The sequence below is a fragment of the Arachis hypogaea genome, chromosome 13 (assembly GCF_003086295.3).
Source record: "Arachis hypogaea cultivar Tifrunner chromosome 13, arahy.Tifrunner.gnm2.J5K5, whole genome shotgun sequence".
In the NCBI taxonomy this organism is placed as follows: Eukaryota; Viridiplantae; Streptophyta; class Magnoliopsida; order Fabales; family Fabaceae; genus Arachis; species Arachis hypogaea.
This window is the reverse complement of record NC_092048.1, coordinates 30,067,505-30,093,874: the sequence shown is the minus strand read 5'-3', so window position 1 is coordinate 30,093,874 and position 26,370 is coordinate 30,067,505. Positions and strand designations below refer to the sequence as shown.

Here is a 26,370-nt window from a genome sequence, read left to right as displayed (position 1 = left end):
GACTCAGAGGTGGAAGCAATTGCCTTCCCTTTCCTCTTTCTTGAGGTTTCTCTGGCCTTAGGTGCCATTAATGGTTATGGAAAAACAAAAAAGCAATGCTTTTATCACACCAAACTTAAAATATTTGCTCGTCCTCGAGCAAAAGAAGAAAGAAAGAAGGAGAAGAAGAAGAAAAATGGAGAAGAGGGAGAGAGATGTGTATTCAGCCAAGGGGAAGAAGAAAGGGTTGTGTTGTGTGAAAATAAAGAAGGAATGAGGGGTTTATATAGGAGTGGGGGAAGGTTTAGGGTTCGGTCATGGGGTCGGGTTTGGGTGGGAAATAAATTTGAATTTGTAGGTAGGTGGGGTTTTCGGGGAAGAGTGGATGGATGTGAGTGGTTAAGGGTATTTGGGGAAGAGGTATGGAGGTGATTGGTGAAGGATATTTGAGGAAGAGAGTTATGAAAAAGTGGGAAGAGGAGAGAAGAAGAGGTGGGGTAGGTGGGGATCCTGTGGGGTCCACAGATCCAGTGGGGTCAAGGACTTAGCATCCCTGCTCCAATTAGGCGTGCAAAACGCCCTTTGTATGCAATACTGGCGTTTAACGCCAGACTGCTGCCTATTTTTGGTGTTAAACACCCAAATGTAGCCTGTTTCTGGCGTTTAACACCAGGTTGATGCTTGTTTCTGGTGTCAAACGCCAGCTTGGTGCTTGTTTCTGGCGTTAAACGCCAGACAGATGCTTGTTTCTGGCGTTTAAATGCCAAGATGCTCTTCCTCCAGGGTGTGCTGTTTTGAATGCTATTTTTCATTCTGTTTTTGATTTTTTAGTAGTTTTTATGACTTCACATGATCATCAACCTAAAGAAAACATAAAATAACAATGGAAAATAAATATATATAATTAAATAACATTGGGTTGCCTCCCAACAAGTGCTTCTTTAATGTCAATAGCTTGACAGTCAGCTCTCATGGAGCCTCAAAGATGTTCAGAGCATTGTTGGAACCTCCCAACACCAAACTTAGAGTTTGAATGTGGGGGTTCAACACCAAACCTAGAGTTTGACTGTGGGGGCTTTGGTTGACTCTGCAGTGAGAGAAGCTTTTTATGCTTCCTCTCCAATGTTACAGAAGGAGATCCTTGAGTTTTAAACACAAGGTTGTCCTCATTCAGTTGAAGGACCAACTCTCCTCTGTCCACATCAATCACAGCTTTTGCTGTGGCGAGGAAGGGTCTTCCAAGGATGATTGATTCATCCTCATCCTTCCCAGTGTCTAGGATTATGAAATCAGTAGGGATGTATAGGCCTTCAACCTTTACTAACACGTCCTCTACTAGTCCATAAGCATGTTTTCTTGAGTTGTCTGCCATCTCTAATGAGATTCTGGCAGCTTGCACCTCAAAGATCCCAAGTCTCTCCATTACAGAGAGTGGCATAAGGTTAATGCCTGACCCCAAGTCACACAGAGCCTTCTCAAAGGTCATGGTGCCTATGGTACAGGGTATTAAGAATTTACCAGGATCTTGTTTCTTTTGAGGTAATTTCTGCCTATCCAATGCATTCAGTTCATTGGTGAGCAAGGGAGGTTCATCTTCCCAAGTCTCATTACCAAATAAATTGGCATTCAGCTTCATGATTGCACCAAGGTACTTAGCAACTTGCTCTTCAGTAATGTCTTCATCCTCTTCAGAGAAAGAATACTCATCAGAGCTCATGAAGGGCAAAAGAAAGTTAAATAGAATCTCTATGGTCTCTGTATGAGCCTCAGATTCCTTTGGTTCCTCAAAAGGAAACTCCTTATTGGTCAGTGAACGTCCCAGGAGGTCTTCCTCACTAGGATTTACGTCCCCCTCCTCCTCTCTGGGTTCGGCCACACCAAGTAAGGTTATGGCCTTGCACTCTTTTTTTGGATTCTCTTCTGTATTGCTTGGGAGAGTACTAGGAAGAGTTTCAGTGACCCTTTTACTCAGCTGGCCCACTTGTACCTCCAAATTTTTAATGGAGGACCTTGTTTCATTCATGAAACTTAGAGTGGCCTTAGATAGATCAGAGACTATATTTACTAAGCTAGATGGATTCTGCTCAGAGTTCTTTATCTGTTGCTGAGAGGATGATGGAAAAGGCTTGCTATTGCTAAACCTGTTTCTTCCACCATTATTAAAGCCTTGTTGAGGCTTTTGTTGATCCTTCCATGAGAAATTTGGATGATTTCTCCATGAGGTATTATAGGTGTTTCCATAGGGTTCACCCATGTAATTCACCTCTGCTATTGCAGGGTTCTCAGGATCATAAGCTTCTTCGTCAGAAGATGCCTCTTTAGTACTGTTGGATGAAGCTTGCAATCCATTCAGACTCTGAGAAATCATATTGACTTGCTGAGTCAATATTTTGTTCTGAGCCAATATGGCATTCCGAGCATCAATTTCTAGAACTCCCTTCTTCTGAGGTGTCCCATTACTCACAGAATTCCTTTCAGAAGTGTACATGAACTGGTTATTTGCAACCATGTCAATGAGTTCTTGAGCTTCTGCAGGCATTTAGGTGAATGGATCTACCTACAGAATGGTCCAATGATATCTTAGCTAATTCAGACAGACCATCATAGAATATATCCAGGATGGTCCATTCTGAAAGCATGTCAGAGGGACACTTTTTAGTCAGTTGCTTGTATCTCTCCCAAGCTTCATAGAGGGATTCACCTTCTTTCTGTCTGAAGGTTTGAACATCCACTCTAAGCTTACTCAGCTTTTGAGGAGGAAAGAACTTGGCTAAGAAAGCCGTGACCAGCTTATCCCAAGAGTTCAGACTATCTTTAGGTTGAGAGTCCAACCATATTGTAGCTCTGTCTCTTACAGCAAACAGGAAAAGCATAAGCCTATAGACCTCGAGATCAACCCCATTGGTCTTAACAGTATCACAGATATGCAAGAATTCAGTTAAAAACTGAAAAGGATCTTCTGATGGAAGTCCACGAAACTTGCAATTCTGTTGCATCAGAGAAACTAATTGAGGTTTTAGCTCAAAATTATTTGCTCCAATGGCAGGGATTGAGATGCTTCTTCCATGTAAGTTGGAATTTGGTGTAGTAAAGTCATCAAGCATCTTCCTTGCACCTCCACCATTATTATTGGTTTCGGCCATGTCTCCTTCTTTTTCGAAAAATTATGTCAGATTTTCTCCAAAGAGTTGTGCTTTAGCTTTCCTTAGCTTCCTCTTTAGAGTCCTTTCAGGTTCAGGATCAGCTTCAACAAGAATGTTCTTATCCTTGTTCTGTTCATGTGAAAAAGAAGAGAACAGAAAAGAAGAGAAATTCTCTATGTCACAGTATAGAGATTCCTTTATGTGAGTAGAAAAAGAAAAGAATAGAAGAAGAAAAATTCGAACACAGAAAAGAAGAGTGGGTTCAAATTTTTGAGTAGAAGAAAAGTGTTAGTAGATAAATAAATAATTAGAAGGAGATGAGAGAGGGAAGAATTCAAAAATCAAATAAAATAAAATAAAAATATTTTTGTTTTTAATTTAAAATTAAAGTTAGAATTCGAAAATTAGAGAGAGAATTAGTTAGGTAGTTTTGAAAAGGATATGATTGAAATAGTAAACTTTTAAAATCAAACAAAAAGTTAAGGGGTTAATTGAAAAAGATTTGAAAATCAAATTTTGAAAAGATAAGAAGTTAAAAAAAGATTTTTGAAATTAAGTTTTGAAAAAGATATGATTGAAAGATATGATTGAAAATTTAATTTGAAAAAGATTTTTTAAAAAAAAGAAATTAAAAAGATTTGATTTTTGAAAATTAAAGCTGATTACTTGACTAACAAGAAACTAAAAGATAGGATTTTAAAATTTAAAGATTGAACCTTTCTTAATAGGCAAGTAACAAACTTTAAAATTTTTGAATTTAAATGCTAGTAATCAATTCGAAAATATGAAACAAAAATAAGAAAAAGATTTTGAAAATCAATTTGAAGTTTTCGAAAATATGAAAGAAAAAGTGAAAAAGATTTGAAAAAGATAGAATTTTTAAATAGAAAATTTGACTTGATTCATAAGAAACAACTAAATTTTAAAAAGTTTTGAAAAAGTCAACTCAAATTTTTGAAAATTATGAGTGAAAAAGGGAAAGATATTTTTTTGATTTTTGAATTTTAATGATGAGAGAGAAAAACATCAAAAAGACTCAATGCATGAAAATTTTGGATCAAAACAAATGATGCATGCAAGAACACTATGAATGTCAAGATGAACACCAAGAACACCTTGAATATCAAGATGAACACCAAGAACTTATTTTTGAAAAATTTTAAGAAAAGAAAACATGCAAGACACCAAACTTAGAAATTTTTAATTTTTTAGACGCTATGAATGCAAGAATGCATATGAAAAACAAAATGCAACACACAAAAAGAAAATGTGAAGATCAAACAAGAGGATTCATCAAGAACAACTTGAAGATCATGAAGAATACAATGCATGAATTTTCGAAAAATGCAAGAGATAAATATGCAATTGACACCAAACTTATGACTTGACACTAGACTCAAATAAGAAACACAAAATTAATTTTTTGATTTTATGATTTTATAATTTTTTTGGATTTTTTCGAAAAATATTTTGGGAAAAACGAAAAAGAAGAAAAAAAATTTTTTTTGTAATTTTCGAAAAAAAAAAGAAATAAAAAGCTTAAAATTAAAATAAAATTACCTAATCTGAGCAACAAGATGAACTGTCAGTTGTTCAAGCTCGAACAATCCCCGGCAACGGCGCCAAAAACTTGGTGCACGAAATCGTGATCGTTCATTCCTTGGTAACGGCGCTAAAAACTTCATGCGCATGTTCATAATTTTAGTTCTTTGTCACAACTTCGCACAACTAACCAGCAAGTGCACTGGGTCGTCCAAGTAATAAACCTTACGTGAGTAAGGGTCGATCCCACGGAGATTGTCGGCTTGAAGCAAGCTATGGTCACCTTGTAAATCTCAGTCAGGCGGATTTAAATGGTTATGGTGAATTGATAATTAAAATATAATTAAAATATAAAATAGGATAGAGATACTTATGCAATTCATTGGTGATAGTTTCAGATAAGCGTATAGAGATGCTTTTGTTCCTTCTGAACCTCTGCTTTTCTGCTGTCTTCATCCAATCATTCCTACTCCTTTCCATGGCAAGCTGTATGTTGGGCATCACCGTTGTCAATGGCTACATCCCGTCCTCTCAGTGAAAATGGTCCAAAATGCGCTGTTACCGCACGGCTAATCATCTGTCGGTTCTCGATCATACTGGAATAGGATTCAGTAATCCTTTTACATCTGTCACTACGCCCAGCACTCGCGAGTTTGAAGCTCGTCACAGCCATCCCTTCCCAGATCCTACTCGGAATACCACAGACAAGGTTTAGACTTTTCGGATCTCAAGAATGGCCACCAATAATTCTAGCCTATACCACGAAGACTCTGATTGTAGATCAGGAGGCTAAGAGATATGCATTCAAGCTTGTTTGCATGTAGAACGGAAGTGTTTGTCAGGCACGCATTCATAAGTGAGAATGATGATGAGCGTCACATAATCATCACATTCATCATGTTCTTGTGTGCGAATGAATATCTTAGAAAAGAAATAGGCTTGAGTTGAATAGAAAAACAATAGTACTTTGCATTAATTCATGAGGAACAGCAGAGCTCCACACCTTAATCTATGGTGTGTAGAAACTCTACCGTTGAAAATACATAAGAACGTCCAGGCATGGCCGAGAGGCTAGCCTCCAAAACGTGATCAAAGGATCAAAAGATAATCCAAAGATGTCAAAAAAGATCTCTAATACAATAGTAAAAGGTCCTATTTATACTAAACTAGTTATTAGGGTTTACAGAAATAAGTAAATGATGCAGAAATCCACTTTCGGGGCCCACTTGGTGTGTGCTTGAGCTGAGCATTGAGCTTTCATGTGTAGAGACTTCTTTTGGAGTTAAACACTAGGTTGTAACCTGTTTCTGGCGTTTAACTCTGCTTTGCAACCTGTTTCTGGCGTTTAACTCTAGAATAGGGCAAGAAGCTGGCGTTGAACGCCAGTTTGCGTCGTCTAAACTCGGGAAAAGTATGGACTATTATATATTGCTAGAAATCCCTGGATGTCTACTTTCCAACGCAATTGAGAGCGCGCCATTCGGACTTCTTTAGCTCTAGAAAATCCACTTTGAGTGCAGGGAGGTCAGAATCCAACAGCATCTGCAGTCCTTCTTCAGCCTCTAAATCAGATTTTTGCTCAAGTCCCTCAATTTCAGCCAGAAAGTACCTGAAATTACAAAAAAACACACAAACTCATAGTAAAGTCCAGAAATGTGATTTTTAATTAAAAACTAATAAAAATATACTAAAAACTAACTAAATCATACTAAAAACTATGTAAAAACAATGCCAAAAAGCGTATAAATTATCCGCTCATCAGCATACTTTCTCTTCACTCCTTTGATCCATTCCTAGTCCTTTCCAATCTGAAATCACTAACAAAATACATCAAGGCATCTAGTGGAATCCAAAGAAGATTGAAATTATCAATTTAAGGGTCTAAAAGCATGTTTTTATATTCAGGCACAAATTAGGGAACAATCACGAAAACCATGCTATCTTATTGAGTAATGTGAGAAAAGGTTGGCAAAATACTCTAAATTTAACACAAGATAAACCCTACAAATGGGATTTGTCAACCTCCCCACACTTAAACCTTAGCATGTCCTCATGCTAAACCAAGAAGAAAACAAGGGGTATGACAATTATTCAATGCAACTAGACTATATGCAAACTACCTAAATGCAACTACTTATTATGGATATAAATGCTTAGGTCAAAACAAATCAACTTTTCAAGAGAACAAATGTAAGAATAAGGGCTAAAGCAATAGGAAGTAATTCCAACCCACAATTGTATTGAATTTTCAAAAGGTCTCACAAACTTGCAAGAATATAGAAGATAGTGGTGAATACATGTGATTGAGCATTCGAACCCTCACCGGATGTGTATCCGCTCTAGTCACTCAAGTGTTTAGGGGTTGATTCACTCTAGTATCCTCTAATCATATCTTCTAAAACTTTGCTCTTCATCTAACCAATCAACAAATACCTAGTGTACTAATGCAAACATCATGAGATCTTTTCAAGGTTGTAATGGGACTAAGGTAGGGGTGAGGATATATGTATGGCTAAGTGAGCTATAAATTGAACCTTTGACTAACTTAAGTTCTCACCCAATACATACACACACTCTATATGCTTCTAAAATCATGCCTAGCTACCCATGATCTCACTTTTGTATTTTTCACATACTCATGTATTTAAATGTTCTTCTATTTCATCTCGTATGCATTGATCTTTTTATTGAACTTAACATGGGGTGGTTTTATTCCCCTATACCAAAACATTTTTTTATGCATAGTAAATCAATGCATATGTTTTTCATAATCTCACATGAGTAGCACCCAAATTTTCAATATATGTCAACAAAACAAACCACACTCTCATCAACCAAAGTTCCCACATTTCTCCACACTTAATTGACACACAATCTCTATCTCAAGCTAACCAAAGATTCAATTGGGGTAATTAATTATTTTTCTACCTAAGGCTAGTGATGTGGTGACATAAAGAACAATTGGGGGTTAAAAGGCTCAAAGTGGCAAACAAAGGCAAATGAAAGGGTAGGCTATTTGGGATAGGTGAGCTAATAACAATTGATGGCCTCAATCATATGTATGTATGAATATACACTAAACAATGGACATATAGAATGAAGCAAAGCAAATATTACATTCCTAGAGAAGAAAACACACAAGAAGAAAAATCATGGTTAAATAATGTAACCATATAATCAGGCTCAAAATCTCACAAGTTGTGTGTTCTTAGCTCAAAACATGCTTCACAAAATATAAAATTCAAGCAAGTTCATCAACAGTTTCATCAATTGGGGTGATGCCCTATAGATAAATTCCTTGAGAAATCTCATTGTTTGACTAAGCTGTTTCTAAATGCAATGTTGTGATTGAGAATTTCTAAAAATTCCTTAGTTTATCCATTTTTTTCAATCAGAACAAATTTCATATATAAAAAGGGTCAACTAAGTCTCAACAATCCAAAATATATTTCTAATCACAACCAAAAGGCTAAAATGACTATATAAGGTAAAAGTGCAAATCCATAAGCTAGACAAAAGTATCCACAATACTAGTATATACAATAATCCATAAAGTGCAAAACAAAGCAAAATAACATAAACTAAAAGATAAGTGTCTGAAAAGAAAAGAAAAATGTTCACCACAATAGAGCTATCCACCGACGGCGACGACGGTGACCTCCCCACACTTAAAATAAAGCATCGTACTCGATGCTACTGCTCGGGCTCAGGAAGGGGGTCAACTGCTGCATCCGGCTGGGCAATAGGCTGTGGCTCCTCCGGGGGCTACTGAGTTTGAGGCTCCGCAAGGGGCTGCTGAGCCTCTAGAAGGGCCTGTGTCTCAGGAGGTGCCTCTGGATGAGCTGGCTCCTCCTCGTGCTGCTCCTCTTCAGAAGCGGAAGAGTCGGGGAAAGGGGGAAACTCAACGCCCAGCGCCACAAACATCTGGTCGACGCGGTCCAAGCGTCACATGATGTGGCGCTCAGTGTGCTCTATGAAGCAGAACAGATGCTGGACCACAAGATATGTCGACTGGGGTGCTGGTGGTGGTGGTGCTGCTGCTGGTGCGGAGGGTCGTGCTGCTGCGGAGGAAGAAGAAGGACCGGCTGCTTGTAATGCTCTGGTTCGGGCTCTAGAAGCACGCCGAGATGAGGGCTTCTCATGCACCCACGTCCCCCACGGAATAACGTCCTCCTCACCGTCATTCGGGGGTGGTGGTGATACGTCATCCTCTCTCCAAGGAGTACCGGCTAGCTCAGCCATCCTAGTGATCAGAGTGGGGAATGGGAGTAAGCCACGGATATGTGCTCGCCACATATACCTCCTGATCAATCTGGGGAAGTACACCTCCTTCCCCTCCATAACACATCCGATCAGGATGAGCATGTCGACCGGGATCCCAGTGAAGTGTGTGGTAGGCATGACATAGGAGGCAAAGATCTGCTGTCATGTCCGAGCCTCTCTGGATAGATGAGCAAACAGCATCCCCTTGGGTTTCTTATTATCGACATCCATCAACCAAGGGGCATCTGAGGTGGCAATGACACACCTCAAAGCCTCATCATCGAAAGTCATAGAATGTAGGGTGACCTCTGCTTGCTCATAGGCATCTGTGGCACCAGCCCTAGGTAGACACTGGAGGGCAACCTCAATAGCAGCCTCCGTAACCAAGATCTGACCGCCTCATAGGTGAACCGACTCAAGGATCGCTCTGAAGAAGTTGCAGTAAAATTTCTTGACCCAGGAGGTGTTCACCCGACCCAACTCTCTGTCAATGAAACCGAGACCCAGCCCCTGAATGCGGGCCTCAATGGGTTGCCGGAGGTCTGCGAGAAGGGCTAATTTCTTCTCAATGTTGAGGTTCTTCTTCCAATAGGACAGGAAACAGAGCTCACAGTACAGGTTAGGAAACCTGTCTGTATCAGTAGGTAGTAGCTGCTGATCCGCTTTATCCTTCTCTGAAAGCTTAGCATAGTAGGCAAAGGGAGAAGGAGTGGAGGTTTGAGGGTGCTTCCTTTTTCTAGAAGTAACCTTGGTCTTTCCGCGGTCAGCCATCCTGAAAACAGATAGAGCAGGATTGATAAACCGGTTTTTTATGGTTTATCTTGTGCTTAATTTAGTAGATTTTATCTATTATTCTCACACGTATTCATAGAAATCGCATGTTTTATATTTTCCTTCCTAATTTTGTGCTATGATTGAAAACATGCTTCTTTGGCCTTAAATTATTAATCTTTAATTCTCTCTTACTACCATTTGATGCCGTGATATGTGTGTTAAGTGTTTTCAGGTTTTATAGGGCAGGAATGGCTTAGAGGATGGAACGGAAGCATGCAAAAGTGGAAGAAATACAAGAAATTGAAGGAATTGCTGAGTTATCAAGCCTGACCTCTTCGTACTTAATTGACCATAACTTGAGCTACAGAGATCCAAATGAGGCAGTTTTAGTTGCGTTAGAAAGCTAACATCTGGAGCTTCGAAATGATATATAATTGTCCATGGTTGCCATGCAGATAGGCGATGCGCACGCGTGCATCACGCGTACGCATGCATTTGCGAAAGTTCAGCGACGCGTACGCGTGCATGACGCGTACGCGTGCATGAACCATGTGCTGGACGTATCAAAAAATACAGATTAAAGGCTGCAGAGTGGAGGAATCATGCATACACTTCTCATTCACATAATTTTAGGTTTTAGATGTAGTTTTTGAGAGAGAGAGGCTCTCTCCTCTCTCTAGGTTCTTGGGTTTCTAGGTTTATTTCTTCCCAATTCCAAGTTCAATATTCCTTTAATTTAGTTCTCTTATACTCTTATTTATTCTAGTACTTTGGTTTATCTATTCCTCTTATTGATTCTCTTCTTTTCCAATTTAGTTTATGAATTCTCCATGTTAGATTCGATTTTCTCATTAATGAAAATTGAGGTATTTTATGTTTATTGCTTCTTCTTTCATTTGTGTTCATTGATGTTTGTAATTGGTTGTTTAGATTTAATATTCTCTTATTAATTTTCTATGTTTTTATTTTGCACCTTCCAAGTGTTTGGGAAAATGCTTGGTTGGATGCTAGAGTAGATTTTTATCCTCTTGGTTTTGGTTGAGTAACTGGTGACACTTGAGTTATCAAACTCCTTTGTAATTGATAATTGAAAGTTGCTAATTGATTTGGATTCCACTAAAGCTAGTCTTTCTTTAGGAGTTGACTAGGACTCGAGTGATCAAATTGATTCGTCCACTTGACTTTCCTCCATAGTTAGAGGTTAACTAAGTGGGAGCAATGAACAATTCTCATCGCAATTGATAAGGATAGCTAGGATAGGACTTCTAGTTCTCATACCTTGCCAAGAGCTTTTCCAATTGTTAGTTTACTTCTTTTGCCATTTACATTTCTTGTTTCCTTATCCAAAACCCCAAAACATACCTTTTCATAACCAATTATAAGCACACATCCCTGCAATTCCTTGAGAGACGACCCGAGGTTTAAATACTTCGGTTATCAATTTTATTAGGGGTTTGTTACTTGTGACAACCAAACTTTTGTATGAAAGGATTCTTGTTGGTTTAGAAACTATACTTTCAACGAGAATATATTTGTGAATTCTAGACCACACAAAAATCCGTTCAGCAGGATATAAACAAAGAAGGCAAGTAGATGCAGTCATTGATGATTAAATAAGAATTTGTGCATAAAAGCATATAAGAGAGAAACAAGTCATCAACAATGCCATGGTTACTAAATGTGCGATAATTGGTGTTGCAAAAATTAAAATGCATGTTGTGTAACTAAATCAAGTTAGGAACCAAGTTGAATGAAAAGGGTTACAAAAGTGGAGTCTATCAATCATTGCAACAGAATGAGCCAAAGTCAAGGTGCAAAGCATATCACGGGAAACAAAACAGACATGGGAATGCTGACCAAAGCAGCCTAGGAACTGAGCTTGGTGTAAGATAGGTAGATCTCAAAACAAAAGTGCAAGTTCAAAGCCTAGGGTGCAAGTTGAAGAACAAAACAATTTCTAAAAATTTGGGCAGCATTCCAGCTGTAAATTGGATGGTCCCGAAAAATAAAAAGCAGCAAAAATTATATATGAGGCATTAAAGCATAATATCAGGCAGCAGCAAGTTCAATTTCACAAGTAAAGCGCAGCAAGCCAGCATGGAAAAACAGCATAGCAGTAACAAAAGGAACACAGGACATGACCACACAACAACCAAGTAACTGGCAAGAAGAAGGTAAACAGGAATGGAGCACTTATCAGACCTAGAATCCTCTAACCACAACCTAACTACCTAACAGCGTGCATTTCTAGCTAACCTAACAAGCAGAATTAATCAACTAACTAAAATTAATTAAGCAAAATTAGAGAAAAAAGAAACTAAAACAGAGAGGCAGTGGCGAGGCACGGAAACCTGGAATGCAGAAGTGGAATTGGAAAAGGGAAGGAATGAGGTGGCAATGCCGCCCAGCAGTGGTGGCAATGACGACTTCGCGGCGGCGCAGGGGGCTCGACGGCATGGACAGACACGGAAGAAAGAGGGCGGAGGAGGGTTGGGTGAAGAGGAGAGGGATTGTGATGGTGATGTGGGAGGGGCGCCGGCGGTTGTGGTGGCGCAGCAGTGATCAGAGGGGGTGAGAGGGAGATGGGCAGTGAGAAGGAAGAGAGAGAGAGGGAGAAAGAAAGAGAGGAGAGAAGGGAGAGGGGTTGCAGCGGTGATTGGCGCCGGAAAGAGGTGGCGGCGCGGTGGTTGCAGAGTTTTGGGGCGGCGGTTATGGAGGGAGGAGGGAGGAGAAGGGACGTTGGGGGGAGTGGGGGTGAATGAGGGACGCAGCTGCGCTAGGGCTCACGTCCCTGGGTTAAGTCATTTTGAATCCACGCGTACGCAGCTTGTACGCGTGCGCGCGGGTAGGCATAAGGGAGGATGGACGTCGACGCGCACAGCACCCCTAAGCGCGAACGGGGTTATACACATGGATGCGGACGCGCAATGTACGCGTCCGCGTGGGATGAGTGTGTGCGAAACGCACGCTTCCAGTGCCGTTTTCGCGCAACTTTCTGTTCTGATTGAAAGAGGGCAAAAGGTGCTTGCGATGCATGCGCGCCAAGCACGCGCACGCGTGGTGTGCCAAAAGTGCAATGGACGCGTGCGCGTCAAGGACGCGGACGCGCGAGGCTGATTGTTCCTCTAGCACGCCGGCCGCACGATTCCACCAGAACTCTCTATTCATTGGATGGGGGAGCAGGACTGCAAGCGACGCCCACGCGTCGCTCGCGCGCACGCGTGGGTGACCTCTCTTTTTTATGCAGAGTGCAGAATGGATGTATTTGTGCGAGACTTAACACTGATGAAAATAACAAAGTACTAATAATAAAATTGAAAGATCATACCATGGTGGGTTGTCTCCCACCTAGCACTTTTAGTTATTGTCCTTAAGTTGGACATTGGATGAGCTCCTTGTCATGGTGGCTTGTGCTTGAACTGATCCTTGAATCCCCACCAACGTTTGTACTTCCAGTAGCGTCCGGGATCCCAAACTAGGCGCATAAAGCCTTCAAGCAAGTTGAAGCAAGTGACAAGGCCCCAAGAGTGTTGACTGGTAAAATGAATTTCAGGGTCCCAAACCTTGCTTTTGCACCCGTCTTCGCGTTGATCATCATTGTTCCAACCGGGTGGCAAGCAATCTGAATTCTCACGGAAGCGTCCAAACAACTTCATAGACCCGCTCAATTGAGCTCGACACCAACCGTTGTATTTAGACTTTGAGCTTCCAACCATAATGGACCTAGGATTATGTTGCCAACCGCTAACCATCTCTCTTTTACTCTTAAAGCCACAAAGAGCCGTAAGTTGCCCATCTGTCTCAAGCAAACCATATTCCAGTGGGATTATAAAGCTTAGAAAGAATAGGTTTACCCATTTGAATGAAAGGGTGGATGGTGATGGCTTGGGGAGAGGTGTTTCCAGTGGCCTTACAAGCTCCACTCCCTTGTGCCCTTCTTTGAATTCTTCCACCTCCTTGAAAGCCTCTTCAACTTCAACCGTGCCCTGATCGAACTCTTCGAATTCTTTTCCGTCACTCAGGTCATAAGTTGGAGGTTGAGAAAAGTCTACCCCGACATCGTCTTCAAATTCACTTGGGGAAGGTTCTTCAAACTCAAAGGGTTCAATTTCGGATGCAAGTTCATTGCTAGGGGGGCTTGATTCATGAGCATCATCACCAAGGAAACTTGCCTCTTGATCTATTCCGTCCAATTCTTCATAAGGAACATGCCTTGGAGGTTGTGCACTATCCTCCTCAATATCAATTTCAAGCTTATTGGAGGAATACTCTACAACTCTAGATTCCCATGGAGGTTCAGCATCTCCTAAGTCTTCAACCACTTCTTCTTCTTCAATAATTACGGCTTTCTCCAATTGTTCTAGTACAAAGTCATGCTCCCCGCTGTCCACTGGAGTTTCTAGTATCTTCTTCATGCTACGTTTTCCATCAGATTCTCCGCATGAGGCCATGGGAGTTCTTGAGTGTCCAAACATTGGGAAGCCAATCAATTTACCGCTCGCTCCAGCTGATGAAGGGTTGCATGAAATTGGTCCACTATTTCCTTGAGACGATCTCTTGACTCTTGTTCCTCTTGGATAACATAATTAGGATCACCTGGCTCTTGGATTGATGAGTATGGACAAGGTGTATATGGAGGTGGTGATTTTTGGGAGTAATTGGATTAGAATTAGGGTGGTTCTATATATGGTTCATATTGCTCATAAGGTGGTTGGTACGGTGTATAAGGGTTAGGATCATATGAGGGTGTTTGGTAGTAGGTGGCTTGTGAGTATAGGAGTTCAAAGCTATGTTGAGGATGGGGTTTATAGGTATATTGTGGTGGGTGATGATTGTCACGAATATGTCCACCATAACCATTGTGTTGGCATGCATCTTGGAATGACTCTTGCTCATAGTAAGTTGGTGGAGGTTGTTGCTAAGAGGGTTGATCAAATCCTTGTGCCTCCTCCAATCTTTGATTATTCCAACCATGATGCATGTTATCATTATAGCTTCCATTCCCTACAACATAATTTGAACCAAACTCGTAACCAAAAGGGTGAGAGTTCATAGTAGCACGTGAAAAAAAAACTAATAAAAATAAGCAACTAAGTCCTAAAGCTAACAAAACTAACAAATAAGCAAAAAGCAAATATTTACAATAACCAATAATAAGGCACACGTTTGCAATTCCCCAGCAACGGCGCCATTTTGATGAACGGACCTTTGTGTGGTCTAGAATTTTATAATAAATGCCCGTTGCAAGTATAGTTTCTAAACCAACAATAATCCTTTCATACAAAAGTTTGGTTGTCACAAGTAACAAACCCCTAATAAAATTGATAACCGAAGTATTTAAACCTCGGGTTGTCTCTCAAGGAATTGCAGGGAAGTATGCTTATAATTGGTTATGTAAAAGTATGTTTTGGGGTTTTGGATAGGAAACGGGAAAAGTAAATGGCATTGAAATTCAATTGATAAAACGGTCTTGGCAAGGTTTGGTGGTCAAGGATCTCTATCCTTATCACTAACCACAACATGAGAATTAGCAAGAATTAATCCCATTAAATCATCCTCTAACTTAGTAAAGGAAAGTTAAATGAGCTACATCAATCCAAGTCCATAAATCCTAGCTCTCCACTAATTCAATTAGTGAGAACTAGAGTTAATGGCTCCAATCATCAATTACTTGGACATTAGCAACTCAAGAGTTCCTAAGTTACCATCCCAAGCCAAGAGCATAAAAGTCTAAGTTAAAATCTTCCCAAACATTTTATCAAACACTTGAAATGCGCAAAATAAAAACATAGAAAATCAATAAGAGAATATTAGATCTAAACAGCCAATCTCAGCATCAATGAAAGCAGATGAAGGAAGAAGCAATAAACATGAAATACCTCAAATTACATTAAAAGAGAATTGAATCTAACATGGAGAAATTCATAAACCGAATTAGGGAATTAAACACTTAACAAGAGAAATGAATAAACCAAGATGCTAGAACAATTAAAGTAGAAGAAACCTAGATTGAAGTAAGGTAAAATTCTGAAATTGAGAAGAATTGAATCTATAAACCTAAGACCTAGAGAGAGGAGAGAGTCTCCCTCTCTAGAAACTACATCTAAAACCTAAAATTATGTGAATGAATGATTGAATGATTGAGTGATGCCTTCCCCCTTCAATCCTTGGTCATTTTAGCCTTTTTTCGCCAAAGATTAGCCTTAAAACTGGCCAAAAACCTCTCTAAAATCGCCAGGTGCGATTTCATTAAAGGATTCAGCGCGGGCATCGACGCGTACGCGTACGCGTCCCTGGAGTAGTGCGCGATCTGCGCGGATGCGGCTGGTGCGTGCGCGCATCCATGGTTGCGTCCCAAATTCTTGACTTTTCATGATTTCTTCACTTTGCATACTTTCTCTTCACTCCTTTGATCCATTCCTAGCCCTTTTCAATCTGAAATCACTAACAAAACACATCAAGGCATCTAGTGGAATCCAAAGAAGATTGAAATTATCAATTGAAGGATCTAAAAGCATGTTTTCACATTCAGGCACAAATTAGGGAACAATCACGAAAACCATGCTATCTTATTGAGTAAATGTGAGAAAAGGTTGGCAAAATACTCTAAATTTAACACAAGATAAACCCTACAAATGGGGTTTATCAGATACCTATATAAAATATATGATATTTTCCTTGACCTTTCAGAATCTATCTTTTCACAAATCACACTTTTTAGTTATTCAAATGAGATTGTGAATGGAATAATAATATCTAACGGATTTTTACCAATAAATTTTACTCCTTCAGATGTTTGTAATAAAATCTGACCAAAATAATATACTTTTAATAGGACTCTATCATCAATTTTTCTCACTCACATGAATATAAACTTCACTGTAAATTTTTTTACCTCATACGAAATGATAGAGATAGATCTGGGTGGAGGAGTTGAAGGAAGAAGAAGAAGAAGGAGAGGAGATCTGGTAACTCGTATACGACTTACACACACTTATTTATATATATAACAAATGAGACCCAACGATTTGTATTGACTGATTTAAATAAAATATATAATAATCAAATTGGACGGTCCGATTTGACTTTTTTGAAATAAAAAAAAATTTGTATTGAAATTGGACGATCCGATTAGATACACCAAAATTCAAAATTTTCTCTCCCACACAAATCAGATCGTCTAATTTGTGGGCCTAAGTTTTTTTAACAAAGAAATCGAATGGTCCGATTTCTTCATCCCACATTCATGTCTAGTCCATTCTCCATAACTACGCACAACACACACAAACTTTGCATATCCAAAAAAATAAACCTCAAAATGATTATTTATTTTTTAAAAAAATATTTTTAAAATATATTAAAATTATAATTTAGTATTTTTAATTGATACTACTTAAATTGTCTCAAACATACTAAAATTATTAAATCCAATCTCAATTTCATAAATCTAAAAAAATTCTTCTAAAATAAAAAATTAACTCAAATAATAAAGTAATACTTTAATTCAGCGATGGAACTAAGGGAGCCAGCATGGGCCATTGTGCCCCCTCCCCAAAAAAATTTAAATATATATGTAACATTGTTAATTATTTATTTTTAGATTTTTTAGTTTATTAACCATATATTTAGTATAAATTTATATAATAATTTTGTATGTTATACTAATCTTTTTAATGAGTGGTTGAATGATTATTACATAGAATATATTATTTTATTTTTGTTAATTTTAAAATAAAATTAAGTACTCTTTTTCATTCTATATATACAAAAAATATTTTGAAATTAGAATTGGCCTAAAAATATTTTATGAAAATACAATTTCTTTTATATTTTTAATGTAATAAATACATACAAAAATTTAAATTTTTTTTATTATTATACGGTTTAATTATTCTTTTAATTCTTATAGTTTTACCAAATTTATAATTAAGTCTCTATATTTTTTTCTTTTAAATGGATTCTACACTATTTTAAAGTTTATAATTAGGTTTTTTCTAATATAAAAATATTAGATTTAACTGAATATTTTTTTCATAAATTAAAGATATTTATAATTAAAAACGTAATATATCTTTGACCATATATATTTTGAGAGGAATATTCTATTAATTTTAATATTTTTGACATGAAAAAGTCTTAATTAAAAAATTAAAATTAGTGTAGAAACTCAATTAAATATATATATATATATATATATATATATATAAACTAAATTAAAAATTTAATAAAATTATAAAATTAACAAAATAATTAAATCATATTATACTCTTAAAATGTATTCTTAGAATAAATTCATTATAGTAAAAAAACTAAAACTAAAAATATTATAAATTGAATATCAATTTTAAAAATTGGCCCCTTTAATATTAAAATTTTGATTTAGCCACCATTTTAATTATATAAATTTGTAATTTCTATTAGGATTTAGCTAACATATACCTATATGCCTATTTTTAGACACATAATAAAATTATAAACTAAAAAAATGTTTATAAAAAATAATATAAAATTTAAATTATCAATACATTTATTTTATATTTATTAAAATAAAATATTTAAAATTTTCTATTATTAACAACCTTAACTAATGCCATTATCACACAGATTAACTAAACCGTTTTTATTATACATAGATTCCGCTATTTTACTTCAATTAAATCACGTCGTCAATATAGTTAGTGAAAGTTCATTACTTTTAATATTGCGCATCTCCTGCTCGTGTCATCCTCGCGCCCCCTCGCCTCTCTCGCTCCTCGTGTCTCTGCTCTAGCTTTGCCGTCCTTTGGGTGCTCGTCATCGGCGGTTTTATTCCCTATCGAGCCTTATATTCTGCCAGTTTTTTTGCGTTGTAAACATAAAGAGAATGACCGTTGCAGTGCCTCTAGCTTCTCCATACTCTTCTCGTTGGAGGACCACCGAAAGTTACTTAATTGGTCGAACGAGCGATTAACCGATAAATCGACTGAACCGAACCGGTTTTTAATCTCCCGGTTCGCTACCCAAAAAAAATTAAAAAAAAAACCGTCAGCCCAGATGCCAAATCACCCGTCCCCCTCCCCCTTGAATCTCTCACAAACGCTGAAACGCCCAAAGCTCCACTCACCAACCCTAACCCTATCAGAGCAAATCAGCAGAAGGTTGGCTCGTCCTCGTCGTCGGCTGCTCTGTCCTTGTCGTCGAGCCCGTGTCTGTCTTTGCCTGTGGAAGGTCTGTTGCTTCTCCTCGACCTTCTTCTCCTCGGCGTCGCACGGAGCTATTTCCGTCGCCCTGTCCCTCTTCGAGCTCTCTCTGTCTCTTTCTCACTGCGACGTCTCTCTCTGCTCGGCGGTGGAGTATTCGCCGTGCCGTCACCTCCCTTCCTCCCTCACTGCCGGTAACCGCTGCCTCAATTTAACAAATCCTAAACTCTCTCGCACTTTTGTGGACAATATTACAGAGTTTTATTCTGGTGCCCGGAGGGTGCATGGCCTTGTAACTCTTGGTCTCTCTCACTTTATTTGTCGCTAGTTATATCATCTCTATCCTTTCTATATCCCCTACCCTCGCCATGAAAGTTTTCGCTCTAACTTGCTTTCTTGCACCCCCAATTGTCTGCAATTGATTGAGAAAGCAATTTATATCAGTTTATTGTATTTTGTATGTGTCCCTGAATCACAGAAATCTGATTCAGAAAGCATGCAATTGATTGAGTAACTATTGAGTAATTATTGAGTAGCTATGGTACTTCACTGCATTGTTAAATTTTGTTAATTTTATTGATTCTGATTTCTGAGTTGTTGATTGCTGATTTTTTTAATTCTGAGTTATTGATGGTGGTACTGATTTGTTTATTCTGAACTTAGGGAGAATAATGCTGTGTCTGCTTCTGTTGTTAAGTTTTTGGTTTTTATAATTTTTTATGAAACTGGAATAGTTGTTGATGGTTGATTTGAATAATTTTGTTGATGGTATTTCACTGCTCTCTTAAATTTTGATGGATGATAGTTGATGATGGTGTTTTATTAAATTTTTTGAAGTAATTTTGTTGTTGATTGATATTGTTTTTTTTAAATATTTTAAATTTATATTAAATTTTTAATAATTTTATTTTATATTTAATTAAACCGGTATGATCGATTCAGTTCTTGCAACCTTGATGAAATGTAATTGATTAATTGCTTGGTTATGAATTTATGATGAGACTTGAATTTGTCAATTTGTTGAATGAGAAGTTTGCTAATTACTAATTTAGTTATCCTGCCAATTGCTGATTTTGGGTTGGTTTGCTAATTTTGAATTGGAAAGAAAATGTTATTTTGTGGTTATGATATTATGATTCTACTAATATAAATAATAGGGATGCACCTTATTTTCAATTTTAATTAGGAGGGCCCTGAAATTACCATTGTTAGAATTGATTGTTAATTGTCTCTAATTGATTGTTGATTGTTAATAGGCTTCGTTGCTACGATGTGATTGTTAATTGCCTAATTGGAATTGATTCTGGACCACGATGAACCCTATCGCAACTTCAAACCATTTGTCACATTCATTCTCGTCTCAATAGACCAAATCACATGCTCACAAGACTTATTCATCGTCGTGGTCCATTGATTCCGTCTTTACAACAACTACAATGTCTTTCTCTTCTCCACCGAACCTTCTCCCTGTGGTCCATGAAGAAAGATCCAGACCTCGAATCCGTGCTCTCCCGCAACCGCCGCTGGATTGGCAACAACCAGATCAAGAACATCATCCTCCACTATCCAAACCAAGAGATCCCCATTGCATCCCTTCAGAAGAAGTTGAAAACCCTTGACCTCAAAGGCAAAGCCCTCAACTGGCTCCACAAGTAGCCTTCCTGCTTCGACGTTACTTTCACCGGCGATGAACACCGCTGTCACCTCTCCAAGCGCATGATGAGCCTTGTCGAAGAGGAGGAATCTGTTAGGGAGTCTCAAGAAAATGCTTTCGTTTGCAGGTTAGCAAAATTACTTATGATGAGCGTCAACAAGAGGATTAATGTTCTAAAAATCAACGAGCTGAAAAGGAATTTAGGATTTCCCAATGATTACGTGATTAGGATTGTTGCAAAGTACCCGAATTTGTTCCGTGTTGTTAATGAGGGTGGGAGGAGGAGCTCTATGGAGATTGAATTGGTTCACTGGGACCCTGAATTTGCTGTATCCACAGTGGAGGCTGCAGCCAGGAGGAGCGGCAATACAAGGCCAACGTTCTCATGTTCTTTGCCTTTCAGTTGGGTGAAATCATGGGAGAGATTCCGTGAATTCGATTTGGTTCCTTACTTTTCGCCTTACATGGACCATAGGGAATTGGTGGAAGGATCGAAAGAGATGGAGAAGAGGAATGTGGGATTGGTACATGAGGTGTTGTCTTTGACTCTTTGGAAGAAAGCCTCAATAGTGAAGTTGGGTCATTTTAGGAGGGAGTTTGCTTTGCCTGATAGGTTGAATGTGTTGTTGCTCAAGCACCCTGGGATTTTCTATGTTTCCAACAAATATCAGATTTACACAGTTTTTCTTAGGGAGGCGTATGTTGGGTCTAAACTTGTTGAAAAGGATCCTTTGGTTGTTGTGAAGGAGAAATTTGGGGACTGATGCAGGAAGGGCTTCATGAGTACAATCAGAGGCGGCGTCTCATAAATATGGAGAAGAGGAGGAAGAAAGGTGTTCCTTTGGCTAGAGTAGATGAAGTAAGGTGTAGGAGGAGAAGAAGCGAAAATGCTGACTCAGATGATGATAAGGATGGAAACAATAAGCCGGGAGGTTTGTTTGACCCCGAGGAAAGGAAACGGTTTTATAAAGTTCTGTTTGATGATGATACTTCATGAAATTCTGAGCGGTATGTGTGTGATAATCTAGTTTGTGCATTTGGTTTATATAAATTTGATATCAACGCTTCCCTCCCTGCTACATATGCATACATACACAAGGTCGCACATATGGATTAAACCTTTTTTTTTTGGATTGATATGTCCCTTAAATTGGCATTTTGACTTTTTCAGTTTTCTGAATTAAATTTTGGTGTGGCTGGGTTGTGTTTACTTTTGCCTTATTGCTGATGATTCAACGGCATGTGTAAGCTGTACTTTCTATATATTAGAAGAGAGACTGAGCGCATAGTCCAGTTAAAACCTACATAACTCTAATATAAGATTCCTGCATCATTTCTCTTCATAGTTGCCGTTGAGTTAAAAAAGAAAACCTTATCTTCCCATGTTCTTTGTTATTTTCTTTGGATAATGGTCAATGGTGATTGCCCAATGATGCATAATTCAAAATGTATTGAGCAGTTTTGCTGTGGTGTTAAGTTGATCACTTGCCTTCCACCATTTCTCTCTCTCTCTCTCTGGCTCTTGCTCGCTCACTCACTCAACTCACATGCATGCATATATACATACACATACATATATTTGGCGATGATGATGATTATGATTGTGATCCTTTGGAAGGCTTTTGATGAACACCACTGGCTATGGAACTGTCTATGATTAGTTCTAAGCTATGAGATCTGAGGGCACTCCTATGTTTTACACTTTTACCTTCGGTTTGCCTGCTATTTGAGCTAGTTGGTTAGATTTGATTGTTTATATAGTAGTTTTGGGGTCATGTTTCTAAGGGAAAATTAGTGACTTAATTTATGAATGATGATGCGCCGCACTGAGCTCTGAGTTACTTTTATTAATTGACTGCATAATTAATAGTGAGGGTTTAGATTGGCTTTATTTAGAGGAAGAAAGTACCTTTTTTTATTTAAAAAAACATTGCAAAATTTTAAGAGCATTTGGATACAATTTTATTTGCCACATGCTTTGATCTGCAACTTCAAATTTTAAAGAATTGAAATCTGAGAAATTGTTCCAAATTAGTCTCCCCCTCCCCCCTTTCCCTCTTCTTTTATTTATTTGTTTATTTTTTTTAATTCTGCCCAATGATGGACAGACAATCTCCTGGCTAATAGGTTTTGTTCATAGCTAGAGCTGCACCAATCTTTCTCTCTCTCTCTCTCTCTCACTCGATAACTCTGAGAACTGCGATCTTTCATAATTATTTATTTATTTATTTATTTATTTTATTTCTTCCGGATGGTGCAAGAAGTCTGAATAAAGCTAGTGGCATAAGCTTTAGCTAATTTCTAGCTAGCTATATGAGATCTGAGGCCTCTGTTTTTCTGTTAGTTTTTCTGGCTAAGTGATTATATAAGTTTGCTTCCTTTTTTGGTGGCTATCTTTGATTTTTATTGATGTCATCTTCTTTAGTTACTATTTTTTTTTTTTTCATTTTCTCGGTACTGTAAGTGCTACTGCTACTTCACGCAGTGCTGTGTGAACTTACATTTCTGTATGCTGTGATGTTGTAGGGTTTAGGCCTTTAGGGTGATGTTCTAGCTTCAATTCAGTTCTACCCTGTCCTGCTCTATTAATATAACAACTACAATACTTCAGAAGTTTTCCTTTGTATTTAGTTTCACTAATTGCATAGGATAATGTCTGCATTGATGAAGTTTTTATTTTCCTTCTGAATCATAAATTTTGATTGTTTTAGTTTGCATTTTATACACATGCATAGTTAACTGCAAAATTTTTCTTTTCCCCTTTATCACGCATTATAATAATTCTGCTAAATGATAGAACATGTTTACTAATGAACAACTCTATGGATATTCTTCATGACTGGACATACATCACCTCCATTACCATCACCATCACCATCACCATCGTCACCACTACCATTATCATAATCATAATCATATCCGTCAATCAATTAATCTCTTTGTATATGCCTCGGTGGGTAAATGGCTAAATGGGACATTGAAGGATGAGAATGAAGCCTGTTACAAAAGCCATGGATGAGTTTTATTTAGCTATGAGATTTGAGGTCTTGTTTTTTATAAAAAAAAAAATGCTTACTAAGGGTTTAAATCAAAGGCACTTTCCTGGTCTTAAATTTTCATTACAGAAGCTGAAGAGAAACTGGTGCAATATTGTGGTTTCTAATTTTCTTTAGTCTTATCACATCATTGCTGTTTTACATTTGGTTTTGGAGTTTCCCTCACAATGTTAATATTAATTCAACCTTTGGAACCCATTGCATGGATATTATTATCTTGCTCTTTTTGAATAATATAGGTTTCTTCGCATTGCAGGTGCTGAGTAGATTGGTTCTTGAACTCCCTCCTTTGGTAAACTCTGGATCAAATCATATGCTATTAGTTCTTAATGTCAGTCTCATGCTCTCATTTATGCTGACTTTATTTTTCCCATTTCTTTTTTGTTGGCTAAATAAATTAACTGTTGCTTTTATGAAGAATGTGCTTTGTCATGGTATCTGTATAGTTCATGTTGTATTTTGATATGCCCTGTGATGAAAATTGTTGAAGCTGGAACTTTGAACACGATTCAAGCCTTTTCCATTCCTTCTGCCTTTCCTCTCACTGCCATCATTAACCGATCCTTTCCCTTGTGCTGCCATTACTTATGATGTTCCTCTAGACCTTGTACTTGTTGATGTTCCTCTAGACCTTGTACTTGTTCTTCGTCATCATCATCATCATCAACGTCTTCTTCTCTTACGCATTCCCTTTATCACTATACCTCCAATCATTGTTGTTATTATTATTATTTTCTTGCTGTCACGGCAATTGGCAGCGGGTAGAAATGGTGGAGAGGGGAGACAGGGCTGTGCACACTGCCTTTATTGATGTTGACAAAGTCCTAATCCCATGGTATCTGAGGGCACTTTGTATACTCTGTTCACTTATTTTATCATCATCATGTAACTGAATGATCCACTGCTTTGCATTCTTAGTGAATCTGTGGTACTATTGTAGATATTGATTCGTGTATCTTCTCTTGTATGTTAATACTATGATAATCTTTAGCATCATGTCTCACATTTGACAAAAGTTAGTTTCTTCCATGTCTATCTCATTATAGTTTTTGTTATCTTAATTAGGTTGGAAAGGAAACTCGACATTTTGGAGTATTATGTTGCGTGGGGTTCCAAATTTAGGTCTCATTGATCTCTTTCTGGCAATGATTCCCTTTATTTAAGCTCAGAAATTTCAGAAGTTAGTGCAGTGCACGATGTTGTATATAATCTCTGTAAATAATCTGACCTTTGTAATTTGAAGAGAAACTAATTCCTTTGGAAGAATAATGTTCAATCATAGATCTTCAATTAGATATTCATGGTTCCTTATATATAAATTTTACTGCTGTCAATATGGTCATAAAAAAAGTTATCTGAATTAAATCTTAAAACAGTACTAAATTTTGTTAAATCATATGTCTTTGAATAACCTGGCAGTTTCACTGAGTTCTAAGCTCTTAACGAATGTGGGCGAGTATTATACAATTCCACTGTAATTACCGTTGAATCTTGATCATAAAATAGTTGGTTTATAGAGAAGATGTTGATCATAAAATAGTTTAGTCACCAAAAAAGAAAAGAATATGTTAATAGTATGCACAAAAAATTATGCAGGTTAGTCAAGATATGCATTATAACAACTTTTGCTGTATAAATTTTAAGTAGGATAATGTTGTGTTTGATGACATTCTAAAGACTTGAACAGATTTTCAAATTAATTATTGAGGAACTACTGAAAGGATTGTGTTGTGCTATGAACTCATGGTTTAACTTATGATTTACATTAACTAGACACACATTAACAGGGGTCTAGAGCTGAAAAATTTTATTGATTAGTTTCATTTGTTCTTTCACCACAAAACTATAATATATATAGACCAGATTTGTTGCTTGATTGAATAGTGTATTAGTATCATGTTCTTTTGTTCATTTTATAACTTAAAAGAATTTTGCTTCAGAACGGTTTCTTGCAATTGACCTCTTGATTTATTTCAGTACAGTTCTGTTGGAATACCTATTATTTAGCTTATGATCATAACATTTAGGATATTCGGCTGATTCTAGTGATTTGTTCCCTTTGAGCAATAGATCTCAGGTTTGATTCTGAGTTGTTTAGACCAAAAAACAAAGGAGAGTTTGAGAGAACATGAATTTAGTGTTATCCTCTTGTCAAATAGCCTTAATTGTAAACTTAATTGATCAGTCACGATTCGGTTTCCAATATTGTTTGAGGATATAGATTCCCGAATTTTCTTTGTTTAACCGGTATTCACACGCTTTATGACAGGCATCATCAGGCACCAGGTTAGCAGAGGCTCGCGACATGAGAATGTTCAAATCTATTGTCAAGAATCTTGAAGCAAAGCTAGGGCCTATGGAAGTAACTCCCAAGAATGATAGTCATGAAAGTAGCACAGAAACACAAGGGCACTGAACAGAACACACAATAAGGAAGATGAAAGTAATGTAAATAAGGAAAATTGAACTGAGGGTAGTAATGCAGAGAATGTTAAAAGTTAAAACACACAGGATCTTAAAATTTTTTAACTTAGAAGGTGGAAAGAGTTTTGAAATGTTGCTTAAGTTTTCTCATAAGTGAAGACATTTTTCCATTTCTGTATGTAACTATTGGCATATGCAAAATTTTCCCATTTGTCAAGAGATTTGCAACATTCCTTACTATCCTCTGTCCTCCCTGCATTTCTTGTGCATCTTTTCTTATTTTTTTCACAGATAAACTTTTATGGAATTTGGATATTTTATCATGGAGATATTTTGCTATAAGAGAATCTTTTTTT

General features: G+C 37.6%; 1 non-coding gene and 1 pseudogene across 1 annotated transcript; both read left to right on the top strand.

Moving 5' to 3' along the window:
- The first annotated feature begins 2,612 nt into the window (after positions 1–2,612).
- On the top strand, positions 2,613–2,720 carry LOC112739387 (small nucleolar RNA R71). The gene has a single exon (XR_003170325.1). It is a non-coding gene; the product is annotated as a small nucleolar RNA R71 (small nucleolar RNA).
- Positions 2,721–18,927: 16,207 nt separating this feature from the next.
- Positions 18,928–24,909, top strand: LOC112737901 (protein WHAT'S THIS FACTOR 1, chloroplastic-like; annotated as a pseudogene).
- The last annotated feature ends 1,461 nt before the right edge of the window (positions 24,910–26,370 follow it).